This window comes from Ptychodera flava, chromosome 5 (assembly GCF_041260155.1).
Source record: "Ptychodera flava strain L36383 chromosome 5, AS_Pfla_20210202, whole genome shotgun sequence".
In the NCBI taxonomy this organism is placed as follows: Eukaryota; Metazoa; Hemichordata; class Enteropneusta; family Ptychoderidae; genus Ptychodera; species Ptychodera flava.
In genome coordinates, this window is record NC_091932.1 from 12,585,918 (window position 1) to 12,605,907 (window position 19,990).

General features: G+C 37.9%; 1 long non-coding RNA gene across 1 annotated transcript in view; it reads left to right on the forward strand.

The window, feature by feature from the left end:
- Positions 1 to 7,716: 7,716 nt before the first annotated feature.
- Positions 7,717 to 19,990, forward strand: part of LOC139133056 (uncharacterized) — a 73,773-nt gene continuing 61,499 nt past the window's right edge. The window contains exon 1 of the long non-coding RNA XR_011552522.1: positions 7,717 to 8,110. This is a non-coding gene — a long non-coding RNA (uncharacterized lncRNA). The remainder of the gene's footprint in view (positions 8,111 to 19,990) is intronic.

Genomic DNA, 19,990 nt, shown 5'->3' on the forward strand with positions numbered 1-19,990 from the left:
ATCCTCTAACCGCAGAATCATTGTTGTACGTATACGGACAGCCGCGCATGCGTACTACGACGTAGGAACCGGAACGGAATGTGCACAGAAGTTGCCATATTAAGTGACTGCAAACTGTGTGCTCAACGACCAGTTCCTCAGTGAATGCAAGTGTAACCCGGAATTGCTGGTTCACACAGATTTTGCAACAATTCCCCCAAATTTCAAACAGGAGTCAGGTAAGTTTACAATCGCTTTATTTATAGATCAGACTCTCTTTTACGCCATATTACATAAGAATAAATCAGGGTATTAATTTGTAATGGGCATGTATGTGTGGAGTTCTGTTACATGGCTTTGATTGCTTTGTTCTGTATGTCCAGTAATGGTTGATAGAAATCCTAGCCTCGTAATTATATTACCCTATAAATAATTGATATCACACCAAAAAGTATTAAAAAACGAAAACTGTGAATATACACAAATTGCATGGCCCCTTCTTCATCTTCTTCACCTTCATCTAAAATAAAAAAAGTGAGAAAAACCTTGATAATAAGTACAAGAGTTAATAAAATATTTCTTGCCTATGATTTCTCTTTTCGTGCACAACCGTTAAACAGAATGTGCCTCGGGGACAGATATTCGGACTTTCTAACTTTCACAATTCTTCTCTGATCTACCACTTTTGGCGCTCAGTTTGAAGCCCTTGGCGTAAGAAAAAAATTCACCACGGTCTTACTTTATCGAAGATCAAAAAAACTATTTTTCTTCATATAGGTATCACAGGGATGGCGGCCTTTATGAATTTCAAATATCAGTAAATCTTGGGTAATTTGTTTCTCTGGTACCCAGATTGCACGGTGACCCCCGACTTTTTATTCTTGATTTTTGAAAGAGAATGATTGAAAGATTCCTTGAGGAAAATTTAAAAGTTTTAAGTCGTTCATTTCCGAGGCGCATACTACCTTAAAGGGACAAACCATGAATTTTGTTTAATGCGAGATACAATTTATATTGTTTGACATGTTGAAAGATACTAAATGTATGGGAAATGCGATTTCTACAATGAATTAATGGTCATGACCATCATTCATTTTCGCGATTGTTTCATGTATCGTGTCTAAAACCGGGGTCTAACATATGCATGGTCACCCATTCATTCAGTATATTTCAACATGTCAAACAATATAAGTAGTATCTCGTATCAAACAAAATTCATGAAAATGGCCGATTTTGCCCCTTTAAATCACGCGTTCAACGATGATTTAATACATCCTACACAACTTTTGACGTTCACCACATTCAAAAAGCACTCTAGAATGGAAGCACTTGAGAAGTACTTTGACTGTGACCGAGTTCGTCACGTGGAAAATTCGACCAAATTACTAAATCATCAACGGGCAATATGTATTACTGTTTATAATGCTGTCATGAATATTGTTCTGTAAAAATATGTTTTCCCTTTCTTTTTTCTCCATAAAGCATTTTGAAATACAATAAAATGGCCTTGCCAACACAATGCATGGTGCGTAATATGCACTTATATTGTTCGAGGACCAGTAGCTGTGACGCTGGTGATTTTTTAAACCAATTTTGGTCTTAATTTCAAATGCAGTTTCTTGTTCCACTTCCCAAAGCATACTGGGTGCTCGGCTTATTAACTAAGCCTGTACATTGCATTGATTTTGTTGACAAATGAATTCCGACCTGGACTCGATTCGAATGTGAACAACAACAGTGCACTTTTCTTTTTCTTTTTTTTAAGGAATGTAACACCAGATCAACAAAAAGAATATACATACTGAAAATATCTGGTACAGTGTAAACGTTAACAACAGTGCACTTTACATGTATAACTACGTAACATGTAAACAATACGCTTATTTTAGTGCGAATATAGGTACGATTCAGAATTCATGAAATAATTTACCGATTGCAGGTTTTGCTCTGGCACTATGTCGAAAGGAAAACAGCTGTAACTGTTTTATTCTTTTAGAAAGCAAGACCCTTCGCACTGTGTGCAATCTATGCGAAGTCCCTGATGACAAACGAATTCCAGTCTGCATTACTATGCAGTTGCCAACGATTGCATTTGACAATGCAACGCGTGCATGCAGGCAGTGCTAACAAGCTGAACACTGTGGAAGAACAAGTTGGGTTAATGTGAAATACTATATCAATAGGTACAGCAAATGAAAACTTTATGGTGATATTGAAGCTATGTGGTTTTTCTAATCGAAGGGATGCTAATGAAAGTCTGGCGGCGGCACTCACAGGATGGCTGGGTGCGCATGCTTGTTCCGCAACATTTCAAAACAACGCTTATCTGGGATTTTCTACAAAGAGACACCCTTATTTTGATATAAATGGGAGAAATTAGACCAAAACCATCCCCAAAATTAACAAAATCTACGAGAGGGAGAGATAATGTCAAAATACAGGTACAGCCATGTCAATATTGTATAGAGCAATGAGGTCGTTTTAATACATCAGTCAAGTCTATTCTTGTCGTCCGTCCCAGTTTACTTTCATTAGAGTCTGAAGCAATATGACAAATTTTGGAAAAAAAACTTTGCATTAACATCATTAATCAAAACAAATTTTATCAAATTTTTATTTTGAAACAAACTAATTTAGCACTGGCATGGCTGTAGATCTAGGAAAATTAATTACCAGGTTTCAAAGGGGTATTCTAACCGTTTCATGGGTCAACTTTTGGAAAAAGTCTCAATTTTTTTACGGATTGTGATGGTGAACTAAAAACACCCGATTTACAGTGATTTTGGGAACAAGCACGAGTACTCATATGCCCTCAGAGTGCAACCACCGGGAATTGAAAGTAATTTTTTTTCAACCAGGTCTGTGAATCCGGATTGTGTTTGTGATCTGCGATATCACACTGTAATTGCACATTATTGCCATGCTTAGTTGTGGCAATGCTTCGCTTCTTATCACTGATCATGTGATAATCAAACCAATATTTAATACTAAGCTAAGGTGGATAACGAATGTAGTGAAATCTTGGCGCCGCTTCCACGCCACTTCGCCGACGGTGATGTTAGACATCACTAAAACAATGATGTACAAAATTAGTGTTCTTTGCATCTAGTATTAATTACACCCGTTGCCACTTTAGTGTTGATCAAGCCTGTCTGGTGCAAGCAGAAATTCTGTCTGCAGAAGGGTGATAAAACGGTTACTTTACCCTGTATCAGCGGTGATAATGAGCCTACTATCGGTACCTCATGGACACGCCGATTAGCCTGAAATTAGGGAGTGATTATAAAATACACTATACAAATGATATTGACCACAGCATTTGCCCTATCAGTATTTAGTTTCAGGTAAAACTCATGTGTTTCAAATGCAGTCAGTGTTACAGAACATCACACATTTTGTGCCGATTTCAATATTGCAGTGAATGAATACCAACGATACGATAGCGTGTATCGTAAGTGTCGTGTTCAGATTTTGTTCAGACGCGGGAATTGAGAAAATGCCACTTTGAAAATGTTAGCAATTAAATTACAGACATCGCCCGTCTTGACTGCAAAACTTTCGAAATAAACATTCACTTGCACTAAGCCATGTTTCTTTCCTACAAACCATGAATAAACTTACTCCAATTTCACTTGGTACGAGAGAAAAGGTAAGAGTAAAGTACAGTCGAGGTAGCATTTTACATGTACATGTATTCACATGTGTGTAACCATGAACGACACTTTTCTCATCCCGGTTGAAGGGAACCTGTCCTGATACATGTATATCTCTTCCAAACTTTTCTGGCTCCCTCCACGCTTATCTTAAAACGGTCGCTTGCTTGTTATTTTGTAGCTCCTCGTGGTACCTCGCTAGATGCCAAATTGCCACCACAATGTCTTATATTTTGAACAATCAAGCTGCCCACGTCCTTACTGAAGGACTGATATTCGCGACCGTTGTTATTGATGTTCATTGTCGGAGTGCAGACTTACAGCGTGTCTACAGTGCAGTGTTGTGATTGATTTGAATTGGGCAGGCGAGACATTTTAGTAGAACGTTATCTCAATCCTAACAGTGGGGTGCCGATAGTGAACCTTACATTTATTACACCGATCACCACTTTGTTTCGTTTATACAAACAGAATTTCTGCTTGCACCAGACAGGCTTAATCAACACTAAAGTGGCCACGGGTGTAATATGATTCCCAAATCTCTGTTAGGTTAATTGGCAGCGGCTGGGGAGGTTATAGCTTATTGGCATTGCTAGGATGTAATTATTTACAGCTACTTAAGGAGTCTCACACCAAAAGCTGTTTAGCTGATTCATTAACGTCAATTATTCTCAGCCAACCAATAGGCTACAACCCTCTGAGACACTTCCAGTCTATGTCTTTCACATGTATCTTACACGAATACATTAAGACAAATTATAAAGGTCGATCATCTAAATAGAATGATAGAATCGCTGGCGAGGGCTTCTTTTAAACAGAATTGGTTCGATTACATAGGTATAAAGGAAATCCTTTTTCTTTCTACATGGCCATGATGCCGACATCTTGTCTTAGTTGAAAAGCTTCACACTGACAGCTATCCACGATTACGTTCTTATAGGTTTTCACAATACAACGGTGCTGTCGGGTTCTGTCAGCAGTACGAGAAGATCGCGGAAGGATGACGGTACACACTGACCGGAATTCCCAAAGCGTTCAGGAGACTAAGCATTTCTGCAGTCACCTTGGCTAACAAGAGTAGTAAAATTTTTGGAGCAATCACATTCCATCCTTCCAAGTTCAAGGAGCTTTCGACATCGACGGTTAAGAGATAACCTTTACATGCCTCTTCTGGTATTTTCTCGAGCATTAGCCGGTGGATTGATAAAACAAAGGATTTGCTGCTATTTACATTATTTGATTTTGATTATAATGTCATGAGTTTTCTAAGAGAGTCCAAAATCACAAAATGTCATGTAGCGGTGACTAAAGAACAAATAATTGGACCTCGAAAACTTCAAGTTGGAAACGGCAGACAACGTTGAACTGATGGTGTCGGTTCTGCAGTTGGCCCATAAAACGCTCGTACCCTTCCTTTGGCTTAAATGATGTGTTATCATAAATATGTACAGCGGGCATCTCATTGGCAGCGGATGGAAGTAATTACATCGAGTGCAGATCAAAACTCGTCATAACTCGAGAAACGCTTCTGATTTATTTATAGACTTATGGTTATAAAGGTTGAACGTCTTTATATATATATATATATATATATATATATATATATATATATATATATATATATATATATATATAGATATATATGTGTGTGTGTGTGTGTGTGTGTGTGTGTGTGTGTGTGTGTGTGCCATTTAAATGTAACAAGTTCCTCCAATATTGTGTAGCGTGGAATATAATGCATAAGCTAATGAGAAAAAGACACCACGACTACATCTTATTGTGTCTACTCTCTCTCTCTCTCTCTCTCTCTCTCTCTCTCTCTCTCTCTCTCTCTCTCTCTCTCTCTCTCTCTCTCTCTCTCTCCTCTCTCCAGGCCATGCTATACTATCCCTTATTTACCCAAAAAAAGTTAAAATGTGGCATCTGAGCCCTTTGCTCGCGTGGAAAGCTTACAATTGTGGCGCATCCCCCAACATTTGGGACCGAGGCGATGTGGCACACGCGCTACCGCGCCACAGTCCCAAATTAGTGGGGGAGAGGAGGTAAGCTAGTGGGTCCGCGCCATAATCCCTAGCATTTTTGGTAAGCTAGAGGGCCGCGCCTTGCGCGTCTATCTCCGCTGTTCTTTTATTATTTATCGTTGTTCTTGTATTCTGTATTGAGTATCAGATTAGAGTGGTACGGCTCAAACATATACTCCCGTCTGTACACAACTTTCAAACATTGTTTAATTCACAGGCATTGACATATTCTCAATGTAAGCAAACACAATGCACGAAGAAGTAATTCAACTAGAAAGCACTAGGATTCACAAAGCCCTCTTCAAACGAAATAAAGCATTAAAAAAACACTAACACAATATTTGATAATACTGCTGTGACTCATTCTCTACTACAACAGCTTCGAATGTAACAGGACTATTTCCGCCAAAGCCGAGGCTGTAGCATGGGATCAAATGAGTCACGGGGAAATAACTGGCATTACTTTTAATGAACTTGAAAAGAAAATCATTTCGAATCACCCCAACGACATTCACTTTTGGGAAAATCTGGAGATGATATTTTCGCTATCAAGGAACACAAACCGAACAAACGAATTTCACCTATTCAATCTACACAATTCACCGGACATTCACGGTTTTCGTCTGAAAGCTCAAAACAGGAATTCACATTCCTTGATGTGGCAATTCTAAAAGGTGCAAGATTTCAAAAAGAAAATATTCGCGACACAAAAACCCACGCTAAACCAAAAGCAATTTCAATTTTTTTAGTTAGACAATCTTTTCATTTAACAGCAACCTTTAATGGTTTCGTTTAAGGCGAAATCCTCAGATACCCACGTACATGCAACAACAATGTCGACTTTCCCCAAAAAGTCATATTTTACACGAGCAAACTGCTCTATATAGAATATAAGAACAACGAATTCACTAGTAATAAAATAACAGCGGAGATAGACCGCAGTATAGAAATACACAAACGAACCTCGAAGAGATGCGAAAAAAACAACGAACAAACTTATTTTCATCACAACATACAGCCCATACATTAAAACAAAAGTTCTCAAGGAAAGTCTTTTGAAACACTTGACACCATCCCTTGGGCGGGCAACAAATCGTGATCTTGCCTTTGCTTGTGTGTGTTATTAATTTTATTACACCGAACAAACATTTTTGTTTTCGAAACTTTGAAAGAGAAGACAGTGTTGTTCGAGCCTTTTCTAGTATAATGTAGCAAATGTCGTCAGATTCAAGTCGAGCTAACGTTATGGAAAGCCGTCGCTTTACAGAAAATACCAAGAGAATATCCGATGATGTGGTACACGTAGAAACGTGTAAGTATTCACACTTTAATCACTACCGTGTCGTATGATATCTAACGGGAGTTTAACATGTGTCGATCCGTACTTCCGGGGATCGTACACGTGCTTTTAATTTTGTACCACAGTGAACGACAATTAATTACGCGCAGAAAAGTTGCGCGCGGTACGTCAGCGCTGCAGCAGCGGTGAAGATCACCTTACCGGACACGGAAGCGATGTGCGCAAATCTAAGGCGCATCTTCAGCGGTTAAAATCACCCCAACGACCAGACAAAGTCTCTGTATAGTTTTTCAAAGAAAACAGTTCGTACACTCCCCAATCGCCCGGCCACATAACTCGTTAGCAGCTCATTGGGTAAAAGACTGACAAGTGTTCTGTTGGTGCTAGAAAACAACACATTAAATTTGTAAGGGGCTGACGCACTGAAAGTTCGGGGAACATTTAAACGATGCCTAACTAATCACACTTTGTAAATATGCTCACGTGAGCACGATTTACAATAGTCTCTAAAAATAACGCTTTACGGAGACGAGTAAATTGAACAGAATGACATTTTCTGTTTAAAAAGGAAACGAACTTCCCTGCGAGTATCTACAGGATCCGGGTGTCGTAAAAACAGGTATATATAAATATGTACTTGTCCAAGGGTTATGACGCACTTTGTGATTCGTGACTTGCAGTCCTCTTTAAGTCCACCACTCTCGTGACCTTTACATGCCCCCATATCCCGCCTTGTTGTTGTTATGAATCCACTGGTCCCCCTGAGCACTCCATCGAAGCCAGACTCTGAAATCTCTATTGCGTCGTGATTTTAAGTCATTCTCAAGCAAATATTTGCATTTTCTTGGACCAAACTGAACTCAGAACATTACGTACCATGAAGAATACAAAATGTATGGTCAAGCAGGGGTCTATAAATGGCCTTTCCTGTCAGAACAAGCGAACTGACGGCAAGACACGGGCTATCAAGGCTGTCAGCACCCGCTACATTGTAAGAGCCCTGAACACGACAAAGGATGAAACAAAATGCGTGCGTTTCACAAACGACACCACGTGGAGTGACGACGTCAGCTGGTAACTTCCCTGGCCACCGTCAGCTCTGAACCGATGAACAGTTGGAAACTGCGAATAGATTTGAAAATGCTCTGTACATACAGGTGAGTGTATGTTGCTTTAAAGAGGGCCCGCCAAAAAAAACTGTTCGTGTAAGAAGAAGCAAAAGAGAGATCTCTTTTCCTTGGGGTATTCGTTTTTAGGGGGCGTCAGAGATATCTTCGTCTGCTTGGCTGTCGTGTTGGGGAATATCATGTAGCAAGATGATAGCAACGGGGAGAGGGCTGTGGGGAGCTATTTAATGGGGGACCAAGATAATTCATTTTTTTGCGGGTAAGCAATTCTAGATCTTTTCTCGTATCATTTGGTGGGTAAAAGGGAGTGACCACTAATTCTGCGCCTCTGGGATAGAGATCAAACCCATACATCACATTGAGCCCTCTGGCAAGGTGTGCGTGTCAACACGATTATAGAAGACGCAATGCAGACGCCTTCACAACAATGGTACATGCATCATCGGGCATAGTTCTAGTCTGTGAAGCATGGCATGATCAAGGCAGCATGGGCTGATTCATCAAAAGCGAACCATTTTGAGAGGCGTTCAATCCTTTTGGTTGTCATTCCATGGAAGAGGTGGATGATTTTAGTTTCCTCGTGACGGAACATGAGTAATCTTCATATATTACTCTGTCGTCTGTCACAGTCCTCATTTAAATCTTATTCATTGCTGAGAGTAAAACCTTTCCGTACTTTCAGTAACATTACATCGTGCATCACTTAAACCGTGGTTCCGGGGAAAAGTTCTGTTCAACTTGCGCTCAGGTGGTCGGGTCGAGGCCCCCGCTTGTATGCTATGTCATTAACAAACTCCCCGGAGCGCGAGACGTTTGGTGTATGGGGCATACAATCAAGAGCGTTCACTGCCCTCTCCCCACTGAGGTAGAATGCACCCCGGGGACAGATATTCGGACTCTCAAACTAATACAATACATTTTTGTTATACCATGCAGTAAATAACGTTTTCACCCACTTACTTTAGTAAAAATCTAAAATTTGAGTTTTCCCAGAGAGGTAACACGGGGATGGTGGCCACTTTGATTTTCAAGAGCCGATAAAATGTCGGTAAGTTCCTTCTCAAGTACTAAATTTTGCACGATGACCCCGAGTTTTACTCTTGATTTCGAAAGTAAATAGTTTAAAGTTTCCTTCGGGAAAGTCTGGGCAAAAGTTTAAGTCTTCAATCTACCTTGAATGAATTTGTCTTTCACCTCAAAATATCTGCAAACAATCGATTTCTCCTCCATGCCTACCCCATTTATGCCTTTGGCGCATGTATGGTCACACCTCGCATAGTTGCAATAACTCTTATCAGGTTTGTGTGCACGTTTGTCTGCGTCTGTGTGAGCGTGTGTCCATATGTCTTTGCATGTCCGTGACAACATTTTTGATCCATTCGTCATAACCCAAACGTTAAATTCGAAGAAAATACATTTTACATCTAGCGTGTTCATAATAAGATCTATAACCTTCATAAATTCAATACTCTCCATAACTGTAACACTGACTAAAAGTTTAATAAAGAAAGTACATCCATAAAAGTAATATCGTTCATAAATTTAATGCAATCAATAATAATAAAAAAACAATCTTAATTCTAATAACATAGTTACCATAAATGTAATAAAAAAACCACCTGTTGATATACTACTAATTACCACAAATGTAATAAAATATACCTCGTTATCACCATTCAAGAATTGGTTCTTAAATTTTTCTATTAAAAGTGTAATTATATAGATAGTTTCTGTGTTTGACTCTGCGCATATATATATATATATATATATATATATATATATATATATATATATATATATATATATATATATATATATAAACTTTTTCAATACCCTGTGGCATCAATGGCAAGGAAACTTAAGATTTACGGGGGATGTCTATTTCTCAACTATATAGCTTTCTCCCATTTTATCTATCAATAAGAAAAATTGTTCTGACCTGGTCATAAATGTAAGGAAAGCAAGGCTACATTTTGTGTTTCTTGTAGCAATGTATTAATGAAAAAATGTTTCTTCGCGCATACGACGACGTACAGGTTGTTATGATCACGTGATGGTGAGTTATGTGGTGAAAAGCCGCTGAATTGTACTTGTGTCAACTGACCTCATCTGTAATCGCTCATTTTTGTGATTCGTCTTAAAGTGCGTTTGGAAACATCGATGTGGTCTTCATCACTCGCTACGTAAGGTTTGGCTTTTTCAATTGTTCCTTTACAAGAGGGACTAGAATCATTATGTTGCTTGTTTACTAAATTGTTTGTTTTTGGTGTCAAGATTGACCAATCTCTGGTAGATTGTCTTTTTTTGCGATAAATTTCAATCTTTTGCATTATGCATGTATTTCATCGTATGTAAAGGGTTGTTGTAAAGTTGTTTTAAAGAATACGAATTGTTTCAGAGATGTTTTGTTGTTTCACCTTTCGTTTGCTTCATGTGATAGAAGACATTCTGTTTTGTGTTTATGATAGTTGTCTCTGATGGCCTTGAAGAAAGCTGTTTGGTTGCAAAGAAGGGGGGAGGGGACTTCGTTCTTCTTGAGCTTCAGGCGGCTCCAGAAATTTTGCGATTTGTTTTGCCTAACACGATTTGTGCTTTGGTAATCCAGACTGAATTACTGTTAACCAGAATGCAACTTAAATGAAGCCAAGTTTGAGGCAGCAGGTGTGCAATAATGCCACGATAGTCATATAACAATGTTTATCATTTACTCAGGACAATTAACAAAAAAATTGATTACATTCGGATTCAAGTTTATTATATTTATAGTGACTTTACATTAATGCTTGATTTTTGTATCACATATATAGTTGGTAGCTGTTGTATCTATGGTTAACCTGTTTTAATACATTTGTGGTTGATTTACGACAATTGTTGTTGGTATTACATCAATGGAAATTATTAAATATACGAAGATTAAAATATTTGTTTGATTAGTTTTTGGAGGCTGTGGCTTGCAAAATTAAGACTACTTTGCGCCATTCGTATAATGGCTAATATACAAACAGTATCTCAAGAACTACATAATGAATATATTGGGACTTAAAAATTATTAAGGGCCAAGCCTACCGGCTGGGCCCTATTGGTTTTATAGGAGTTCAATATTCTTCTTCTTCTTCTTCTTCTTCTTCTTTTCGTTCTTCCGCTCCTTTTTTGGTGACCTAGAACTCAAACACCGCTCACCGCAGACTTCTTAAACTTGCAGGGCTAATAGGTACCTATAAGCTCTCGTGCACCTGGGTATGCAAATTTCGATTGGTCACGTGACCTGGCGGCCATATTGGATTTTTTAAAATCCTAAAAACGGCTTCTCCTGATGATCTAGGGGTCTGGTAAATTTGAATTTTTTTCTGTAGGAAGCATGACCTAAGGTCTTCAGATTTTGTAAATAAAATCGCGTGCGGTCACGTGACTTTGGCCGCCATATTGGATTTTTGAAAAATACCCATTTAATCTTTAAAAATCTTCTTCTCAAGAACCGAAACACCGTTTGAGCTGAAATTTTATTCATGTCATCCTTAGAGTGATCTCTTTCATGTTTGCAAATAACGTTTCGATCGATCACGTGATTTGGCCGCCATATTGGATTTTGCGAAAATCGCAATTTAATCTTCAAAAATCTTCTTCTCAAGAACCAAAACACTGTTTGAGCTGAAATTTTACTCATGTCATCCTTAGAGTTATCTCTTTCAAGTTTGCGAAAAAGATTTCGATCGGTCACGTGATTTGGCCGCCATATTGGATTTTTTTAAAATACCCATTTAATCATTAAAAATCTTCTTCTCATGAACCAAAACACCGTTTGAGCTGAAATTCTACTCATGTCATCCTTAGAGTGATCTCTTTCAAGTTTGCAAAAGACATTTGGATCGGTCACGTGATTCGGCCGCCATATTGCATTTTGCGAAAATCGCAATTTAATCATTAAGAATCTTCTCCTCCAGAACCAACACACCGATTCGACTGAAATTTGACATGTAACATCTTAAGTGTGATCTCTTTCAAGTTTGCGAAAGGCGTTTTGATCGGTCACGTGGTTTGGCCGCCATATTGGATTTTCCGTAAATATAAAATTCCAAGTGAAACGTACAGTAACCAGTCGAATTTTGCACAAAATATCATTAGTGCAAGATTTTTTCAACCATGTTAACCGCTTGGGCCCCGCCAACGCTGCTTGCAGCTTTAATTATTATTATTATTATTATTATTATTATTATTATTATTATTATTATTATTATTATTATTATTATTATTATTGATTCTATAGTTTCATTGTAAGAACAGACGTGGGAGGTTAAATTGTATCATTTACTCAGGACAGAATTGACGAATTTGTTCTTAGTCACTCTATCAAAACCGTCGTGTGAACGAGGAAGACGGCGCTCACGTTCGTGTGCGGAGCAATTGCCAGACGACCTCTGATCTACACGTGCCTTCCGCAAAAATTATACACGATTTCAAAGATAACATAGGCCTACAAATTTACCTAAGACAAAGTTACGCTATTTTTCGAGAACAAACTGAATGTCGACGGTGCGAACACTGTAACGTAGCGTACCCTGCTTGCAATGCTTATGGAATCCACTGTACTGCAACAAGATTATAGTTCATTGTTTCTGGAAATTATTCACGTAATTCCTCGGGAATATACAGGCGTTGCACTCTTAATTACATGACTTTTTGGGACCTAGACAAAACACTTGACAGCTCACCTTTCATAATGGAAACTGTATCTCTACCGCATGAAAGTACTCTGTGCGTCAAAATTTCTGGCCGCGCTTGGATCTATACAAATACGAAGCCCCATTTTGGTGACAAAACTAAAAGACAAGGACTAAACATTTGCCAAGTGGATATACTCGTTTAGACTGTAATAATCGTCGCTAATTTCTGCGAAAGTTTCATGTCTATTAAATAAGTGTTGATAAACACACTGAGATGTATGAACCAAAAAAATTAATCAGAAATATGTAAAGGAATACTTACAATCATTTGATTTTCAATTATAGACTCAATAAAATAAACAAAATAATGTAATGTAGCTTAACAACAGTAAAACACATAAAATGTAATTTTCATTATAGTATATAAAATATTGCTAAAACCAGAAAACTATAAACTTGAGCAAGATACCTTATATTGCTATTACTTTTTAAAGGCACAGAAGCTCAGACTGATTGTGTGTAAATGGCTATTTTCTGGGTCTGATCTACTCCACCTTATTCTCCTGTAGTGTCTGTGTAATTCTTGGTTGTATTCTCTAGGCTTAGTGCAGAATTCTGCTGAACTGCGACCGGGCACCCACATTCTTCCACTATGACGTTCTCGTACTTTTTATGCTTAACACGATGATCGTTTTTGTTTGTAAACTTGATACTGAGGTTGCTAAAAACCGTTGGCACACAGCTGCGTCTGCTTGCCAATGTACAAGCTTCTCGGCTTCCGGCTGCTCGACAGACACCACTGCATATTAACGTGTTGACGAGCTTTGGGGAAACTATATTGTACTCGCCGCCAATATCAATCAAGTCGTCAACTCTCACCGTCACATTGTAACTCTTACAGCTGCTTGCTCGATCATTGCCGAGGACTATCTGGAAACAACAAAACCCATGATGCATTACTGTAGAATTCAAGACTGATATTGAAGATTTTTTGACTATTTGTGTATGCTAGCAAGAGAATTACATTAAACGATGTTCAGCTGTAACTAATTCGTATAAATATGTATGAGTAAGTCATATAACGTGACCAATTCTTTCTCATTGGATGAATTTTAAGAAGCTTCTGACGTGTGAGAGCTCAGCATAGCATGTAGTTAAATTATTTGATTTTTTTCTCTTACCTATTAGCCAAAAGGGGAACGCCAAATCACATGGTGAGTACACCTACCTGGTATTCATGAAACAATGATGAGTAAAATACCTTGCTAAATGTTACATCATCTTCTGACAGTGAGTTCGGTGTCTTATCACTGCCCCTCGATATGTATTATCTAAAAACTCCACTAATATCTCATTCATATGAATTGCTTCTGTTTAATTGGCATAGGTATCTATTTTCCTGCAGAAGATGTTTACCTTCAAAGCTTAAATATTAGTTTCCAAAATTCAAATATGCAAGTTTGACGATTAAGTCTTCCTAGGGACAAAGAAATAAAATCAAAAAGCATCTGGACAAGTGTTTTAAGAGAATAATATGTTTTGACCAGAATGCGAATTTTATCTTGAATTAATGCAAATTTTTTTATCACTGAACAGATCTAATGATCAAATCATTGTGAAATGATTTTAAGCTATTTTGAAAGACGGTTACGATTAAATAGATGTTTCGATTACGGGAAGAAAATTGGCAACGCGTAAAATTTCCTTTCACAGAGTCAATTATCATTTTAGAAACATTTACTTACATACCGAATTAGAAATTAGATATTGGACAGAGTAGAAGATTTGAAAATAACTATAATAAGAAAATAAACAGACCTATGCAAATTTCATTTTCATTTTAGAAATAGTACGTTTGAGCAAAGTTGCAAGCTACTTGAAGCTTGTTTCATATAAGTAGACTTTTTGAAAAATAGACTTAAATGAAGAATCAATATATGTATATCGTGAAGTTTTGTTGATAAAGCTTTGTTGGGTCGTCCGAAAGATCCTATGAAGCACATTTTAATTCTATTGATCAGATAATCAGGAAGATTTTCGAAGGAATTCTTCATTTTGTGCTATTTAGAACTGATCTCTATCCTTAGTGGCATATGTACCTAATATAAACATAACCAGATAAGTTCTGTGTCTACCTAGTACAAACGTAACCAGATAAATTATATGTCCGTTTTTACCTTTGCGTTTTTCAAAGGACATATGTCCGTCTTCTGTCCTGCTTGATAACCTGGTAGGGCGTCCACTATGATCTGTAAACGTGTGCGGCGTGGTTTTATGAGTTTCTGTAGATCTTCCGTCAGATCAATATGTAAATTACTAAAAGTACCTGGATGCACGGTTGTATTATACCACCTCGCCCGACTTTCATTTCGATTCCTAGTATCTTTTAACTCTACGTGAACTTCATAAGGCTCCTCCATCCTGCGTTTCAATACCAGTGCCACTTTTATATTACTACGTCTTCGGTAGAAACCTGGTTTCAAATTAAATACCACGTGTCCCTTCGTGCAGGCTGTCAAATAAATCATAGAAGGATAGCAAAAAAGATAAGGACCATTCATTGCACAGTCAATGGTTTCAGAAATGAGCGCATATTTCGTCAATTAGTGTCGTTAATTTGATGTGACGTTGCTAAAATGCTTGTCATGAACACTAATAAAATGACTATAATAAATGTTGTAGTTTACTTCTGACTGGGTGGAGGATCGAATGTAGAATTTAAATTAAAAGAGTGATATCGGCCATTTTGAATCTAGAGTGTCGGTAAATTTTGGAAAAATTTGTTTCTCAAGTGTCTTATTTTGCATGGTGACCCCCGACTTTTGTTCCTGATTTCGGAACGGAATGGTTTACAGATACCATAAGGAAGTTGCCATAAGCAATGTTTGGGCAGAAGTTTAAGCCATTCACCAACGAGGCGCAACTACCTTAGGTAATTTACAGTTGGAGATGATCGAAACATCCTCCCTCCAGCTCAAAGTTCGGATAAGTTACAAAATTACCGATATGCTGATTAGGACAAGACACAGACTAGAACCTCCATGCGCCTTTCTAAAACATTAGCATCTTCCGAATACGTCTGTTTCGTGCTTGCAGTTTTTAACAATAGTATCACTCCATTTTATCAGAATCCCATTTTGACTCAGGAATACACGAACGTCAAACCGAAAAAAAAAACACATAACCGATCGGGTAAACAGGATAAATAACACCTGTGAAAAAAGTGCGCGACTGGCATTTAAATTTTGTGGGTCAAGAGTTGTAACTTTTGATAAAAAACACCCATCTTTTTTTGAAACGTTTACAACTTGTCCTCTGGCTTTGGAATATCGTGGAATAAATTAACTAACCACTAAAAATAGCTGTTATTGTGAAGTGATCAAAAATATGTACATAAAATATTTGCACATAACACATAGTATGTTTTATTTCATAACGAGGCTGAACATGTTTTATTTCATAACGAGGCTAAACATTGTTTGTCAATCCTAGCTCCATTCCTTTGCTAATCCTGGTGTCTACGTGTTGAAACATTGAATATGTATAAAACATCAACTTCTGTGACGTTCAGAAGCACATGGCCTCGGATATCCGACCGTACCTCTGTTATATATTGATAATACTTAAGTATAGTAATTTTGTACGTTTTATGAACATTATATTCTTATTAATTGCTCATTAGAATGTTTAATGAATTTCTGTAATTAGACTCTATATATCAGTACAGAGTTCAACATTTTTGGACCAGACCTCTGCAATTTCTTAATCTTACCTTTGTACAGATATTTTGTATGTTTTAATGAGCACGTATTCTAATTATTACCTCATTTGCATAGTGAATTAATTTCTTTGATCAGGTTATATAAATATCAAATTTGATGCATGATTTTTATTGGACCTCTGCCATTCATTATACTACCTAGTTAGCTCACGTGTTCACATACATGAGGTAATGTCATAGCGATGTCTGACTGTCCATGTGTGTGTGTGTGTGTGTGTGGGTGTGTGTGTGTGTGTGTGTGTGTGTATGTGTCTGTCTGTCTGTCTGTCTGTCTGTCTGTTTACACGATAACTCAAAAACGCCTGAACAGATTCAAGTCAGATTTGGTAGACAGGTACCATATGCTACTTGCAAGAACTAATTAGATTTTGGTTAGTGTGGCTTACATATTAATGACATATAATTCTTATATATAATGGTTTCCCTATGGACCAGTAATGACAGTGTGGACATAAACAAGAAATTCTGCACGAAATTTTCATGAAACTTTTCACAGATGACAATTTCAGAACATTATGATGATACTGTGAGTGTCATGTCAATTATCTGCTCATTTGCATATTTAATGAACTTTGTAATTAGGTATATGACTCTTAAACTACGACACAAAATTGATGAAACCTGCTACAGGTATGATCTAATTATATCTAATTGTGCTATAAAACATTGAGCAGTGTCAATTAATGAAGGGTTCATTTGCATATTTAATGAACTTTATAATTGGTGGGTATTACTCCAAAATTACAGCATTAAAATTGATGAAACGTGCTACATATGTTGATCTGATAGAATATAATTGTTCCATGAAACATTGAGCAGTTTCAAGTTAATAACAGCTCATTTGCATATGAAATAAAGTTTTGTAATTAGTGATTTAACTCTGAGAGTACTTTGCGAAAGTTGATGAAACCTGCTACATATAATGGAATCTCTATATACCTACGAGTTTGAAAAGAGAGCACTTCCATGGAGGCGGCCATTTTGAATACTTTTACACGGATTGCGTGAAATTAAAGATATCATCTACCACAAATCCTACTCGACAATGTGTATTTCCGACAAAGAATCTCTCTATCCCAAAGAAAGTGTGAAATTTGGTTCAAAATGACTATTTTCGATCACTTTTGAAAGCCTGGTTCGGTCATCACTAGGCGCCGCCATTTTGAAAGAAGCCAACTCTCGCGAGAACGAACGGTCAACTCACGCGAGAATTAAAAATCGTGTGGTGCTGTAGGAGCTACCACGGGAATATCAAGTACGTGTTTTACATTAGACTGCCTCTGTTCCCGCCCCTGTTACAATAAACTGATCGGAATCATGTAATTTACCAGTTTTAAATAATTTTCGTTAGTGAACTTGGCATTTCCGAGTTAAATTGCTAATAATAATAATCTATAAATGTTATTCTAGAAAACAATTGACAGCAATTCAACCTCAATGGCCAAAATATGCATCATGCATCAAACACAGAAATTAGCATGCTATTGCCTGAAAACATCAATGACGATATACCCTACGCTGCGCTCGCTCTCAGGTCAGACCTGTTACATATTAAATTCTAGTGAAATCCTGTGTATACCAAGTGCGTACCTATTCAGTATAAATTACAACAAATTGACATCACATCACATTTTTGTCCTTCTTACATCTCGATTTCAGCCTGGATCTCTGTTGGTCACGTATTAGTGCGCACTTTTCTTTGCGCGTTCTAGAATTCTGCAGGGAAACAAATATGTCAATCTGCGACGGGAAGCGGCCATCGCGTTTTTTGAAAAATTGACACAAATGGCGATGAACTGTTGATATAGTACGTATTTTTATCTCGAAAACGATGCTGAATGTTATGTAAGCTACATATTTATCATTCCATAAGGTATATGATAAAACGTTAACGGCCAGATACGACTTTTGCGGCGCTTGGTCGTACGGCGTACGGGCCTTCGCTCGCTCGGGCCATTCCTCCTCATGACCTCGGTCCGCAAAAGCCGTATCAGAGCCGTAAGTTTATTAATGATCTATTATCAAGTCATTGCATAGAGCTATTGCAGGCGTGTGTGCAGGCGTGAACAGGCTTATCTCGTACTGTCTGGGCGTAGCGGGGACTGACTTGGCAAGCCGGGCTGTTCGAATTTTATAAGACCCCTAAAATTTGAAGATGATTACTTTCTGGATATCGAGCTATTTACGTGTTGAGTCTCTATGTGCGTCAAACATCAATAGCAGCATAATGTGCGTTTGATGCAATGTGACATTAATTGCTCGTTATGTCTACAAAGGAGACAACTAAAGCAGAAAATTTGATCGCATTTCAGTATTGTTTCTTCGAATTTTATGTGAAAATTTGGTTAGCCTGAGAATTAAATGGATTGTTATATTGTTATATCGGAAGATATTTCAATTCACAAAAGATGAAAGAGCCCTGAAAAACTGCGGTCAAATTTAATAAGTAGCCATAACGGTCAATTTTACTTGTGGTCAGCTAATCATAAGCCTGCCGCGCTGGACAGCGTTGTCAGTACTTTTCACGTGGCTTTGCTCCACGTCGTCTATTTTGCATCGGTCGAATTTTCATTCACATCGGAAAATGGCATCGTCACTGTATCAATCGTTCAAACAAGGCAAGCTTTGAAATTGCGAAAACTGACTGCTCTGCTAAAATACAATCATGGGGGTTCCTCCGTGATATGATATTATATTCTTTTTCATATAGAAGACACTGACGTACAGATAAGAAAGTAGGGACGGACGTGAAAACTAGAGTAACTGGAGGTTTTTATAGGCTATCGGATATATTTTCGGGTTGATTGATCAGATATCGGGCCCTATATGCTAAAACCCTTTTGAAAGACCTCTGCATACAAACTGCCGGAATCGGTAGGATGGTTTCGTATCCTGGCTAATCTAAAACAGACCACACATTTCAACAAGTACTGGGTCGTTTTTGTTGAAACACGGTCCCTCTACAAGACAGACATTACTACTAGCAAAAATCGCTATATTTACAAATCTCTGGTTAGGAACTGGCGAGTGTACAAAAGAGCGCAATCGATCTAGAACTAGGCTTTATCAGCGAATCCCAATAAACGAGGACCAGTTAGCACCTCAATAAACCTCTCCTCCCAGCAACTGAGGGAACCTTACTTGATAGTCTGACGTCATAGGCTCACTGTATGTGAACACGTAAACAGCCAGGCAGACCGGTCATTTTCTGGTGGTACTTTTCTCATGAGGGTTGCATGTATGAATTTAGGCATGCATCCTAGGGCACATGCAATTTGAATGCACCGTTGTAATGCGAATAGCAAGTAAAATTGGTACGAGATGCTCTTCACGTTGATACCATGACTTGGAAAAGGTTGGAAATGGGAGATACTGCTCAGTTTTGACACAGTCCCTGTGGATAGAGAGACTGTGGTTGGGGATGAAATCTTGTCTCATGAGTAAAAGCGCTCCAACAGAAATCGTGCC